At 43.6% G+C, this 13022-nt stretch overlaps 1 protein-coding gene across 6 annotated transcripts in view; it reads left to right on the forward strand.

The window, feature by feature from the left end:
* The first annotated feature begins 12427 nt into the window (after nucleotides 1-12427).
* MYO6 (myosin VI) overlaps nucleotides 12428-13022 on the forward strand; it is a 167697-nt gene continuing 167102 nt past the window's right edge. For all 6 annotated transcript variants that reach the window (XM_008975270.6, XM_055113900.2, XM_055113901.2 and 3 more), the window contains exon 1: nucleotides 12428-12720. The gene's annotated coding sequence lies outside the window, so the exon portion shown is untranslated. The remainder of the gene's footprint in view (nucleotides 12721-13022) is intronic.

Raw genomic sequence — 13022 nt, forward strand, 5'->3', positions numbered from 1 at the left:
CCTCAAAAAAAAAAATAAATAAATAAAAATAAGTACTGTGACTCAAGTCCATGGGTGAGAAAAAAATTTACAAGTACTATGAAAATTCATTTTAAAGAACAAAAAATGATATATACTTTATAAAGACTGAATCACCTGTGGAATAGTTATTTAAATTTAATGTCTCCATGGAGAATTGAGCAAAGCCCCCTCTCTTCTATAACAAAGCTCTAAAAAGTTCTAAAAATAATGTTCATTTCTGGCCGGATGCAGTGGCTCACGCCTGTAATCCCAGCACTTTGGGAGGCTGAGGCAGGCGGATCACGAGGTCAGGAGATCAAGACCATCCTGGCCAACATGGTGAAACCCTGTCTCTACTAAAAATACAAAAATTAGCTGGGTGTGGTGGCGCATGCCTGTAATCCCAGCTACTTGGGAGGCTGAGGCACGAGAATCACTTGAACCAAGGAGTTGGAGTTTGCAGTGAGCCAAGATCACGCCACTGCACTCCAGCCTGGCAACAGAGCAAGACTCCGTCTCCAAAAAAACAAAAAAAAGTTCATTTCTGAAGGACCTGCACCGTTAAGAGTATGAACCTAATAAAGCTAGAATTCTTTCAGCTCAATCCATTCCACAAACATTTACTGAGTATATGCCTTTTATGTCCCAGCTGGCTCCGTATATGCAAGGAGAAACAAAATCTCAGTGAGATCATAGGCATATAACATTCAATAGAATACAAAGTGTGCTAAAATAGAGAATTGCACAGATTATTTCCTGTGGGCATTAAATTCAATCTGAGGATAGAATTATGTTTATAATATTAATGTCTAAATAAGGGTCAACCAATCATTGAAAATGCTTAAATTATGACCTATTTAGGATTAATGTATAAAAACACAATTTTACAGATTTTAAACACCATAATTTTTTTGGTGTATGTTCTGGACTGTATGTTCAGAAATATGTAGACTGTAGAAAATTTACCTTTCAGAATTGTGCCACCAGATTTTTTTTTCATTTTTTTCCTGGTATTTATGCATAATATATACAGATGATCTATCTATAGCAAATATATATTTATGATTTCCTTCTTTCAAATTTAATTTAAGCTATTTTGTCTACCTTCTCAAAGCTTGAGTCAGATATTTGATTTTTTAAATTAAATAATATCCATTTATTCAGTTGTTATTATTTAGTCATAATATACAACAGTAATGCCTGTAATTCTAGCACTTAGGGTAGCTGAGGTGGGCAGATCACTTGAGGTCAGGAGTTTGAGACCAGCCTGGCCAACACTGTGAAACTCTGTCTCTACTAAAAATACAAAATATAGCTGGGCGTGGTGATGCATGGCTGTAATCCCAGCTACTCCAGAGGCTGAGGCACAAGAATCGCTTGAACCCAGGAGGCGGAGGTTGCAGTAAGCTGAGATCTTGCCCCTGCACTCTAGCCTGGGTCATAGAGCAAGACTGTCTCAGAAAAAAGACATACACACACACATATGTATATATACACACAACAATAATATGTATTCAACTACTTTCCTTTTTTGAGACAGAGTCTCCCTCTGTCACCAAGACTGGAGTGCAGTGGCATAATCATAGCTTACTGCAGCCTCAAACTTTTGGGTTCAAGTGATCGTTTCATCTCAGCCTCCTGAGTAACTGGAACTACAGGTGTGTGCCACCATATCTGGCTAGTGCTGGAATTACAGAAGTGAGCCACCTCGCCCATTCCACTTTTTTTTTTTTTTTTTTGAGATGGAGTCTCGCTCTGTCACCCAGACTAGAGTGCAATGGCACAATCTTGGCTCACTGCAACCTCTGCCTCCCAGGTTCATGCGATTCTCCTGCCTCAGCCTCCGGAGTAGCTGGGACCACAGGTGCCCACCACCACGCCTGGCTAATTTTTGTATTTTTAGTAAGACAGGGTTTCACCACGTTGGCCAGGCTGGTCTCAAACTCCTAACCTCAAATGATCCACCCGCCTTGGCCTCCCAAAGTGGTGGGATTACAGGCGTGAGCCAGCACGCCCGGCTCCATTCTACTTTTCTTATTTTGTTCCTGGGAGTAGTATCGCTATAGTAGGAAGACATCTTTAAAGGAGGAAAACATTTTAGAAGTTATATTTCTTATATACAGTTCTACACATTTTTAACATTCAGATTTCATCAAAACTGCATATAACAAAGAAATTCTATAATTGACTTCTCATATTAATCTCTGCATTTAAAACAAAACTAATTTCAAATACATGTTAGTATTTATTTTATTTATTTTTATTTGAGACAGGGTCTCACTCTGTCACCCAAGCTGGAGTGCAGTGGCATGATCATGGCTCACGGCAGCCTCAATCTCCTGGGCTCAAGTGATTCTCCCACCTTACCCTCCCAAGTAGTTGGGACTACAGGCATGCATCAACACCGCCTGGCCTTTTTTTTTTTTTTTAATTTTTTATTTCTGTAGAGACAGAGTCTCCCTCTGTTGCCCATGCTGGTTTGAAACACCTGGGCTCAAGTGATCCTCCTGCCTTGGCCTCCCTAATTGCTGGGATTATAGGCATGAGCCACTGCTCTGGGCTGGTTTTATTTTTTTTTGAGACAGGGTCTTGCTCTGTGGCCCAGGCTGGAGGGAAGTGCCATGATCATGGCTCACTATGGCCTCAATCTCCCAGGCTCAAGTGACCCTCCCACCTTAGCCTCCCAAGTAGCCGATACCACATGTGTGCCCAGCTAAATTTTTTTTTTTGGTAGAGATGGAGTCTTCCTACGTTACCCAGGCTGGTCTAAAATTCCTACTCACAAGTGATCCTCCTGCCTTGGTTTTATATTTAGAGAGCTACTTTTTTCTTGTTCAAATACATATACAAAATTTTCTAGCATTTAACAAGTACAAGATTAGATATGAATGTATTCTTTTAAATGATTTATTATTTGTGTACTTTTTCTATACATGGGCATTGATAGTATGCTATTTGTAGACCTCTTGGTAGTTTGCAAAATGCTTTTATTTTTGCATTATGTTATTTAATCATTACCCTATGGAGGAGGCATTATCATATTTTATAGATGAGTAAACTGAATCTCAGAGAGATTATGTGATTTATCCAGGTCACAGTCCTCTAGAAACAGGCCTGGATGCAGGTTCCTCACCTTGGTGGCTCCTCACCTTGGTGTCAAGTGCTGTCATTCCTCCTCACACTATTCACTGAGTAATAGAGTAAATTCTAATCTAATTCTGCTCCTTTAGAATGGCTTTGTATTAGTCCATTCACGCTGCTGATAAAGACATACCCAAGACTGGGCAATTTACAAAAGATGAGGTTTAATTGGACTTACAGTTTCACATGGCTGGGGAAGTCTCACAATCATGGCAGAAGGCAAGGAGGAGCAAGTCACCTCCTACATGAATGGCAGCAAGGCAAAGAGAGAGCTTGTGCAGGGAGACTCCTGTTTTTCCAAACCATCAGATCTTACGAGACTTATTCACTGTCATGAGAACAGCAGGGGAAAGACCTGCCTCTCTGATTCAGTTACCTCCCACCTGGTCCGTCCCACACCACGTGGGAATTCAAAATGAGATTTGGGTGGGGAAACAGCCAAACCATATCAGGCCTTCACTCATTTGCTTTCTTTTCATTTCTACAACCTGTTTAGGTTACACTTGGCTCAGTTTGAAAAAAATGATCAACTCTCCTCTTTTCTTCAAATTACCACACGAGCTAAAATAGGACAAAGTAGATGAAATATTATTATTAAAATATTTGACATTTCAATTAAGATACTTGAGGTGATAATCTTTAGTTATATGTGCTATTGTTTTCAGTTTACTGTGAATTATAATGCTGCTGGAACAGTTCAAACAGACTAGCTGGGAGTTTAAATTTATTTTTTAATATTTTATTTTTTATAGAGATAGGGTCTTTCTATGTTGCCCAGACTGGTCTTGAACTCCTGGGCTGAAGTGATCCTAAGAGTCCCTAAGTGCTGGGATTACAGCCATTAGTCACCCACTTGGCCCAGCTAGGAATTAAAATTAGAGAAATGATAGTGAAATCTCCAGAAGCTGGAATGTTAAGAGATGTGTGGTAATCTGGTTAAGAAAGGTTTAAAAATTATCTATTGATAAAACACATTTCTGCTTTAATTTTAGTCGTTTATATTGAAAGTCTTTCTAAAATACATTAGCCTACTTTCTTTTTTCTTTTTTTTTTTTGAGATGGAGTTTTGTTCTTGTTGCCCAGGCTGGAGTGAAATGGCGTGATCTCGGCTCACTGCAACCTCCACCTCCTGGGTTCAAACGATTCTCCTGCCTCAGCCTCCTGAGTAGCTGGGATTACAGGCGCCCGCCACCACGTCCAGCTAATTGTTGTATTTTTAGTAGAGATGGGGTTTCATCATGCTGGCCAGGCTAGTCTCAAACTCCTGACCTCAAGTGGTCCGCCCGCCTTGGCCTCCCAAAGTGCTGGGATTGCAGGCATGAGCCACCGCGCCCGGCCAGCCTACTTTCTTTTTAGAGTAAATTCAGGACAATAAACATTATTCAGTCTTTTTAAAGAAATGATTTATGGGACAGGCACAGTGGCTCATGCCAGTAATCCCAGCGCTTTGGGAGGCCGAGGTGGGTGGATCACTTGAGGCCAGGAGTTGGAGACCAGCGTGGGCAACATGGTAAGACCCCATCTCTACTAAAAAATACAAAAATTAGCCAGGCGTGATGGCATGTACCTGTAATCCCAGCTACTCGGGAGCCTGAGGTGGAATAGCTTGAACCCGGGAGTTAGAGGTTACAGTGAGCTGAGATTGCACCACTGCACTCCAGCTTGGGTGACAGAGCGAGACTCTATCTCAAAAAAAAAAAAAAGAAAAGATTTGCTGGGCATGGTGGCTCACGCCTGTAATCCCAGCACTTTGGGAAGCTGAGGCGGGTGGATCACAAGGTCAGGAGATTGAGACCATCCTGGCTAACACAGTGAAACCCCGTCTCTATTAAAAATACAAAAAATTAGCCGGGTGTGGTGGTGGGCACCAGTGGTCTCAGCTACTCGGGAGGCTGAGGCAGGAGAATGGTGGGAACCCAGAGGCGGAGCTTGCAGTGAGCCAAGATTGTGCCACTGCACTCCAGCCTGGGCAACAGAATGAGACTCCATCTCAAAAAAAAAAAAAAAGATTTATGATTTTCACAATTACTACATTAAACATTAGGGTTTTTTTCATGGTAATGTACGGTAGATGCAGATGTTGATGGTGTGTGGGTATGAGTTAAGATACAGTGTAGGGAACCTGCTTAATTCCCTATACATTCCAGATGATAAACATTAGCGCAGATTTGTTAATAACTGAGAAAAACAAAACTGTTAAAAGCTGCTGAATTGTAGATATCTCGCTTACTTATTTATTAAATAAACACTTAAGCACCTACTCATTCCTTTTATGTAAAATGGGAATAATAATATAACTTCTCCAAATCTACTGGGGTTGTTGGTTGAAGGCAACAGAAATGAACTCTGATTAACTTATCCAGAAAGAGAATGTATTGAAAGAATATGATGTAGCTCACAGAATCACTGGGAACAGTGAAGAACCAGGTTTGTAAAAGGTATAGGGCCATCCTTTAGGATGTCACTGTTGGCACTGCTGCAGATCCTGGCTGCTACAACCACGCGCACCATTGTGAATCACCACTCTCTATCACGTCATCTTTGCATCTCTGTCCAAATTGCAGATTTCAGGTGAGAGCATCTAGTTGGCTTAGCCTATGTTCCATGTCATGCCTATACCCTAGCTGCCAGGTCATGAAGAGAAGGACTTTGGCCTGCACCAGTTTCCAAAGTGTGAGGTGGGCTTTGCCTCCACTAAGACTCAGAATGAAGGATTCTCCAACTAATCCAACTAATGTGCTAAGAAAATAATAGGAAAGGCTGAGCACTGTGGCTCACGCCTGTAGTCCCAACACATTGGGAGGCCAAGGCAGGAAGATCGCTTAAGCCCAAGAGTTTGAGACCAGCCTGGGCAACATGGCGAAACTCTGGTCTCTACAAAAGACGCATAAATTAGCCAGGCATGGTAGTACAAGTCCATAGTCCCAGCTACTCAGGAGGCTGAGGTAGGGATATCACCTGAGCCCAGAAGTTGAAGCTGCAGTGAGTTGAGACGGTGCCACTGCACTACAGCCTGTGTGACACAGTGAGATCATGTCTCAAAAAAAAAAAAAAAAAAAAAAAGAAAGAAAAGAAAAGAAAGAAAGAAAAAGAAAATAATAGACCATTTAAAAAATTATTGTTTGTTTTTTTTTGAGATGGATTTCCCTCTTTTGTCTCCCAGGCTGGAGTGCAGTAGTGCTATCTTGGCTCACTGCAACCTCCTCCTCCCGGGTTCAAGCGATTCTCCTGCCTCAGCCTCCCAAGTAGCTGAGATTACAGGCACCCGCCACCAGGCCTGGCGAATTTTTTGTATTTTTAGTAGAGATGGGGTTTTGCCATGTTGGGCAGGCTGGTCTTGAACTCCTAACCTCAGGTGATCCATCTGCTTCAGCCTCCCAAAGTGCTGGGATTACAGGTGTGAGCCACTGCGCCCAGCCTCTTTTAAATTTAAAAGCTCAGTATTTTGGAGAGTTATTAAAGACAAAAACAGATATAAAAATGTAATTATAAAACTACATGGCTGGGCACAGTGGCTGACACCTGTAATCCCAGCACTTTGGGAGGCTGATGTAGGAGTATCATCACTTGAGCCCAGGAGTTCAAGACCAGCCAGGGCAACATAGTGAGACCTCATGTCTACAAATAATAAAATTAGCCAGGTGTGGTGGCGTGCACCTGTAGTCCCAGTGACTGGGGAAAGTGAGGTGACACAGGAGGGTCACTTAAGCCCAGAAGGTTAAGGCGGCACTGAGGCATGACGGCACCACTGCACTCCAGCCAGAGTAACAGAGCAAGACCCTGTTTCTTTCTTTTTTCTTTTATTATTTTTTTTTAAGGGAGGGGATCAGATATTGAGGATGGGGGGTTCTTGCTAAACTGACTTGGCAAAGTTCTTGATAAAACTGGATTTCATAAGGAAGGACACAGATGGACCTAGGAGAAGGTTCACAAGCCTAACTAAAGTTTGGTCAAGCAAATACTCTTGGCCAAAGAAATCAAAACTTGGTAAAGGGGGTGACATAATCAGATTTGGGGGAGAGGGGTAACTCTCTAGGAGTGGTAGAGAGACTGAACTAGAAGGAGCAGAGGCGATGTCAAGAGTTTGGATAAAATAAGATGATGGTCTGTACTAAGGGATAACAAGAGTTAAGGCATCAACTTGGAAATGCCTTATGATATAGAATGAACTGGATTTGGTGACTCCAAAACTAGAGTCGAGGAAGGGAAGGAGTCCTCGGTGACTTAAAACCCAGAAACCAGTGTCTGGTAATACTATACATAGTCATAATAGGTCTGTGGCAAGGGGATTATCTGAGGCAGTGAGGAAGAAAAATATAATGAGTTTCTGTGATAGACCTGTGGGTGTTTAGCCTGCCTCACTTAAAAGTTGGTGACATACAGCTATTTCCTGGTCCCTGTGTTGTGTCTTGGAGTCTGGAGCGATGAAGACCTCTGTGCTCTTAGGCAAGTCCTTCCTCTTTTCTTTATTGTTTTGGAATTCTTCTGGACTCGATCCAGCAATAATTTCAACAGTTGGTTTGACTATTGAATAGTTTCAATAGTTTCTGATGATTGGTTGTTAGAATGAAAATAAGGCCCTTTGATAACACAGAAATTAGAATTGGGGACATGCACCTGGGAGATAACTGTCCTGTCATTTAACTCACTGTTGTCATTTAACTTTGAGTTTTCTTATACTGTCACTTCTTGTGGGATCAAGAAAATTATGTTCCAAAGAAACAATGCTGCCATGTTCTTGGAGATCAGTTATACACCAAAGTTGGATACTACCTATCCAAACCTTAACAGTGGTTTGCTTTGTGAAGAGGCTTAAATTTCCATCTGTGATGCATTTTGAAATGAGTGGGTTTGATGTCAACCCACTGAAAGATATCCCTCAAAAAACAAAAGGACAAGAGTCATCAGCTCCCACACAAAGTAAAAAATGTGAACCTAATTTTAGCAGTGTTAATAAGGAGCAATTATCCATGAATCGCTGCATCAATAATGCCTGTGTTATAACATCCTCTCCTCCTTAAGGTACAGGAACAAGTGGTACATACTTGTCTGGGAACCAGTTTCATTAATACTGTTGTATCTGCCCAAAAATGAGTAGCAATATCTGTTACCAGTTTCACTACCTTTTGGAGTTTTGGATAACCTTTCTATACTGTGATGTTTATATATTTTAATGAGTTAATTTTAGGTGAAATTGTAATTCTAACTTTGCATGTGAAATCAAGTTCATATACAATAAAGCTTGCCTATATTAAAAAAAGGAGTTGGTGACATAGATGCAGTTGAAGCTGTCAAAGCGGATGTCAGCCAGGGAAGGTGTAGAGACCCTCACACGCCTATGTTATCTATTCCCACAAAAAAGGAGAAATGAAACCACAAAATTTTGCATATGATTTCAGGGGGATTTGTGGAGTTCTTATCTATGATAAAGGATCCGTGGATCTCAGTTAGAAATTTCTGGGATGGCACAAGAAGATCCAGGGAAGGGTCTTACAAATATTCAATGAGTGACAGCAAAGCTGAAAAACTTAGTCATGTGCCAAATTGTGACATTTGATCAATAACATGGCATATACAATGGTCCCATAGATTACAATACCATATTTTTACTGTATTTTTTCTGTTTAGATACACAAATACTTCCCATTGTTACAGTTTTCTACAGTATTCACTACAGTAATAAGCTGTACATGTTTGTAGTCCAGGAGCAACAGGCTATACCATATAGCCCAGAGAGTAAGTTATACTATCTAGGTTTGTGTAAGTACATTCTACGATGTTCACACAAAGACAAACTCATCCAATGACGAATTTCTCGGAATGTATCCCTATGGTTATGTGATGCATGACTGTAGAGATACGGAATAACTTGTTGAGTTTTTGCAACAAATAAGATGAGTTGTATCCACCATGCTTAACTACAGCACAAGCAATTTTTCTTTTTTGAGACAGGGTCTCTCTCTGTCACCCAGGCTGGAGTGCAGTGGTGCGATCATGGTTCCCTGCAGCCTCAACCCCCCAACCCAGGCTCAAAGAATCCTCCCACCTCAGCCTCCTGAGTAGCTAGGAATACAAGCCCAGCCAATTTTCTGTATTTTTTGTAGCGATGGGGTTTCACCATGCTCAAACTCTGGACTCAAGCGATCAGCCCACCTTGGCCTCCCAAAGTGCTGGGATTACAGGCATAAGCCACTGTGCCCTGTCAGTGCATGCAGTTTCTTACAAGTGTCAACTCTCTTGCCAGTTGTTCATCCATCTGTCCCATTTATTCAATAGTAATACTAATGGTAGGCACTGCTTAATGAATGACTACCATGTGAAAGCCACTCTGCCTGGCATTAGGGACACAAAGATTAAGTCCCTCACTATGACCTCAAGGAGTTTTACAGTCCAGTTGGAGGATACTTATAAGTAAACTTAAGTAGCAATAGTGAAATATGTGTTTGAAGAGATATCTGCAATGGGTGTTAAGTGAGAAATGGGAAACAGCACCAAAAAGCACCTAGGATTTGCATCAAGGGGGTTTAGGGAAAACGTCTTGGAGGGAACAAATAGGCTTTGTTCTGAAGGATTAATTGGATTTAGCTTGGCAATGTTCCAATGTAATAAATAGCATAGCCGTCTGTTCTGGGACACAAAAGTACTGCAGAATGACCTGAATATAAAGGACAAGAAATAGAGAAAGGCAGTGGGTAGAAATGAGATTGGAGAGGTAAGCAGGGCTAGGACACTGGATGCAAGTCATTCCAAAGACAGGCAGGTAACATTGTGCGAGGAAGACTGGTTTAAAACAGACAGCTTTGTGAGTTTTGGACCGCAATGAATTGGGGACCTCATAACCAATGAAAACGAATTCAAATTTAATTAGAAGAAAAAAACATGGTCAGGCACAGTGGCTCACACCTGTAATCCCAGTGCTTTGGGAGGCCAAGGCAGGAGGATCGCTTGGGTCCAGGAATTCATAATCAGCCTGGGCAATATAGAAGACCCCTGTCTCTATAAAAACAAACAGACAAAAAAACTGCCTGGCATGGTGGCATGTGCCTACAGTCCTAGCTACTCAGGTGGCTGAGGTGGGAATATTCATTGAGCCTAGGGGGTTGAGGTTATAGTGAACTATGATTGCACCACTGTACCCCAGCCTGGGCGATAGAGCAAGACTCTGTCTCAAAAAGAAAAGGGCTGGGAGTGGGGCTCACGTCTGTAATCCCAGCACTTTGGGAAGCTGAGGCAGGCAGATCACTTTAGGTCAGGAGTTCGAGACCAGCCGGGCCAACATGGCAAAAACCAATCTCTACTAAAAATATAAAAATCAGCCAGGCGTGGTAGTGCACACCTATAGTCCCAGTTACTTGGGACGCTGAGGCAGGAGAATCGCTTGAACCCAGGAAGCAGAGGTTGCAGAGAGCCGAGATCACACCAGTGCACTCCACCCTGGGAGACAAAGGGAGACTCTTTCTCAAAAAAAAAAAAAAAAAAAAAAAAAAAAAAGAGGAAAAAAGGAAATCCCCATTATGTTAGGCAAACAAAAACAGCCAGTTTGTGACTGGTGGCTAAATCAAGAAGGATCTTACAAGACATTTTAAGTGGTTTGGACTTTATATCAAGAGTCAGAGAGTGCCATTACAGAAATTTAAATAGTGGAGTACATAAAAGACAAACTGATGACGTTGTAAAGACTGGATTAGAAGGGGATAAAACTGCGGCCTGGGAAACTGGTTAGGTGACTAAGGCAGTATGCAAGATTTGAAATGATAGTGGCCTGAAACAAGATAATGGTAGTGGGTATAAAGAGGAATTTGATACATTAGAGAGATATTATAGAGCCAGAAGCAAAAGCACTCAGTAATGGATTGGAAGTGTGGGGCAAAGGAGAGAAAACAATCACGAAAGTCATTAGCTACAAACAATCTTTAAAATGTATTGATTTATCTAGGTGTGGTGACCCACACTTGTAATCCCAGCACTTTGGGAGGCCAAGGGAGGGGGGCGGGCGGGGATTGCTTGAGGCCAAGAGTTCAAGACCAGCCTGGGCAACATAGCAAGCCCCTGTGTTTACCAACAACAAAAAAATTAAGAAAATTAAAAAAATGTATTGACTTCTATTGGTTTGCCAAATGAAGTTTAGTATTAAATCCAAAATTGAGTCAGAGCAGTGTGAACTGAGACAGCCATCTTCATCTTCTCCCTCTTTTTTTCAGTTTGTTTTGAAATTTAGTTTTATATACTTAAGACTTACCTTCTGGCAATTTGGAATTAAATTTCTGAGATTGCTGTAAATTATTTCCTTTCTTTGTTTCTCTTCCTCTTTCTTACTTCCCTATTTTACTCTTAATATTTTATTGTTTTAGTTGAATTCTAAAACATCTTATCAGAACCTAAGAATTTTTATTTCTCCACCCACAGAACCATGGAGTCTTTAAGTATCAGAAATTTGTCTCCTCGTCAGAATCTTCTAGATTTCCAGAAGTTTCCAAGTCGCTACATATGAATGTTGCAGAAAAACGTGTAATTCTCATGTGCAAGTAGGCTTTTTTCAGCGGATACATTTAGCATTATAGTCAATTGTTATTTCGTTGCCTTAAAAGAAGCTGTTTTCATTGTAAAGGTGATGTGTTTTTACCATATAATTCAAATTTGCATAGGTACTTCATATTTTAAAAGGTGACTCACAGGTATGTCACTAATAAAAACAGTAACATTTAAACGACTGAGAAGGTAGGGGCTCTAAATAAAGTAAATGCGTCGGCGAGGGTAGGAGCGGGAAGAGGCAAAGGGGTGCGAAATTCCCATCCCAAGCCTCCTCCTCCAAAGACCGAATGGCAACTTAGTTGTGCGGGAAGGTTCCCCCCTATGCAGGGCAGCCCAGTCCAAGCCGGCCCGATCCGGGGCCGAGTGAGCAGTGGTTCTTGCCGCAACCGCCACGCAGCCTCGCTGCCGCCCAAGCGCGGACACCTGGTTCCTGGGTCCCCCGCGCGGAGCCCCGGACTCCTCGCCCCCTCTCCGAACAACTTTCTCCCTGCTTGAACTGATTCTCGCTGTTGGCAGACTGCACAGTCACAGCATCCAGCCGGACAGGACCTGCTTTGCCGGGACTGGAAACAACTACCGCGGCAAAAGAGGCCGTTTCGCCGTGAGAAGAACGAGAACTCCCGGCTTGTCCAGGGGCAGCCCCTTCCTGCGCTGCAGAGCGCCTACCCTCGCCCCAGAGGCTCTGCGCCGCGGGCGGGGCGACCCCGGGGGTCGCGCGCCCTCTCCCGGAGCGCGCCCTCCCTCCCGGAGCGCGCGCCCGACGGCCTGCCGCGGCCCCGGCGCCCCCGCCCCCTCGGGCGCTCCGTAGCCGTGACGTGCACGCCGCAGTGCCGGGGACTCGGCGGGGCGCCGGCCGGCGGGCGGAGACCGACTCGGGATCGGTCCGAGCAGGAAGCCAGCCTCAGCCCAGCCGCTGTCGCCGCCCTGTCCTGGTGCCCGTCCGCGTCGTCGCCCTCTTCACTGGCCCTCATCACTTCTCACCGCGCCCTCCAGCTTCACCGGTACAGGTAGCCCCGCCGCCGCGCACCTGCCTTCGCGCCCGCACCGGTGAGTGTCCCAGAGACCCACTGCGGGGCGTCGGCGCCGGGGTCTCGCGTTCCCTGGCCCGGCCTTGCTCCCGGGCCTCCTCGAGCAGCTCCGGGGCCGACGCTTCTGTTCACTGCCCGAGGACGCGGGTGGGAGAAGCAGGTGATGGATGGGTGGGCCCTGGGCAGCAGTGGGGCTGGCGGTGGTTCTCGTTTCCACCGAAAGACAATCAGTCTCCTTTCATGGGTTCTCATCACCAAGGTCCCTTTGTGTTTCTTCCCTGGCTCCCAGGTAGAAGCAGAGCACTCAGGTGCCTAACTCGG

The sequence above is a fragment of the Pan paniscus genome, chromosome 5, assembly GCF_029289425.2.
Source record: "Pan paniscus chromosome 5, NHGRI_mPanPan1-v2.0_pri, whole genome shotgun sequence".
In the NCBI taxonomy this organism is placed as follows: Eukaryota; Metazoa; Chordata; class Mammalia; order Primates; family Hominidae; genus Pan; species Pan paniscus.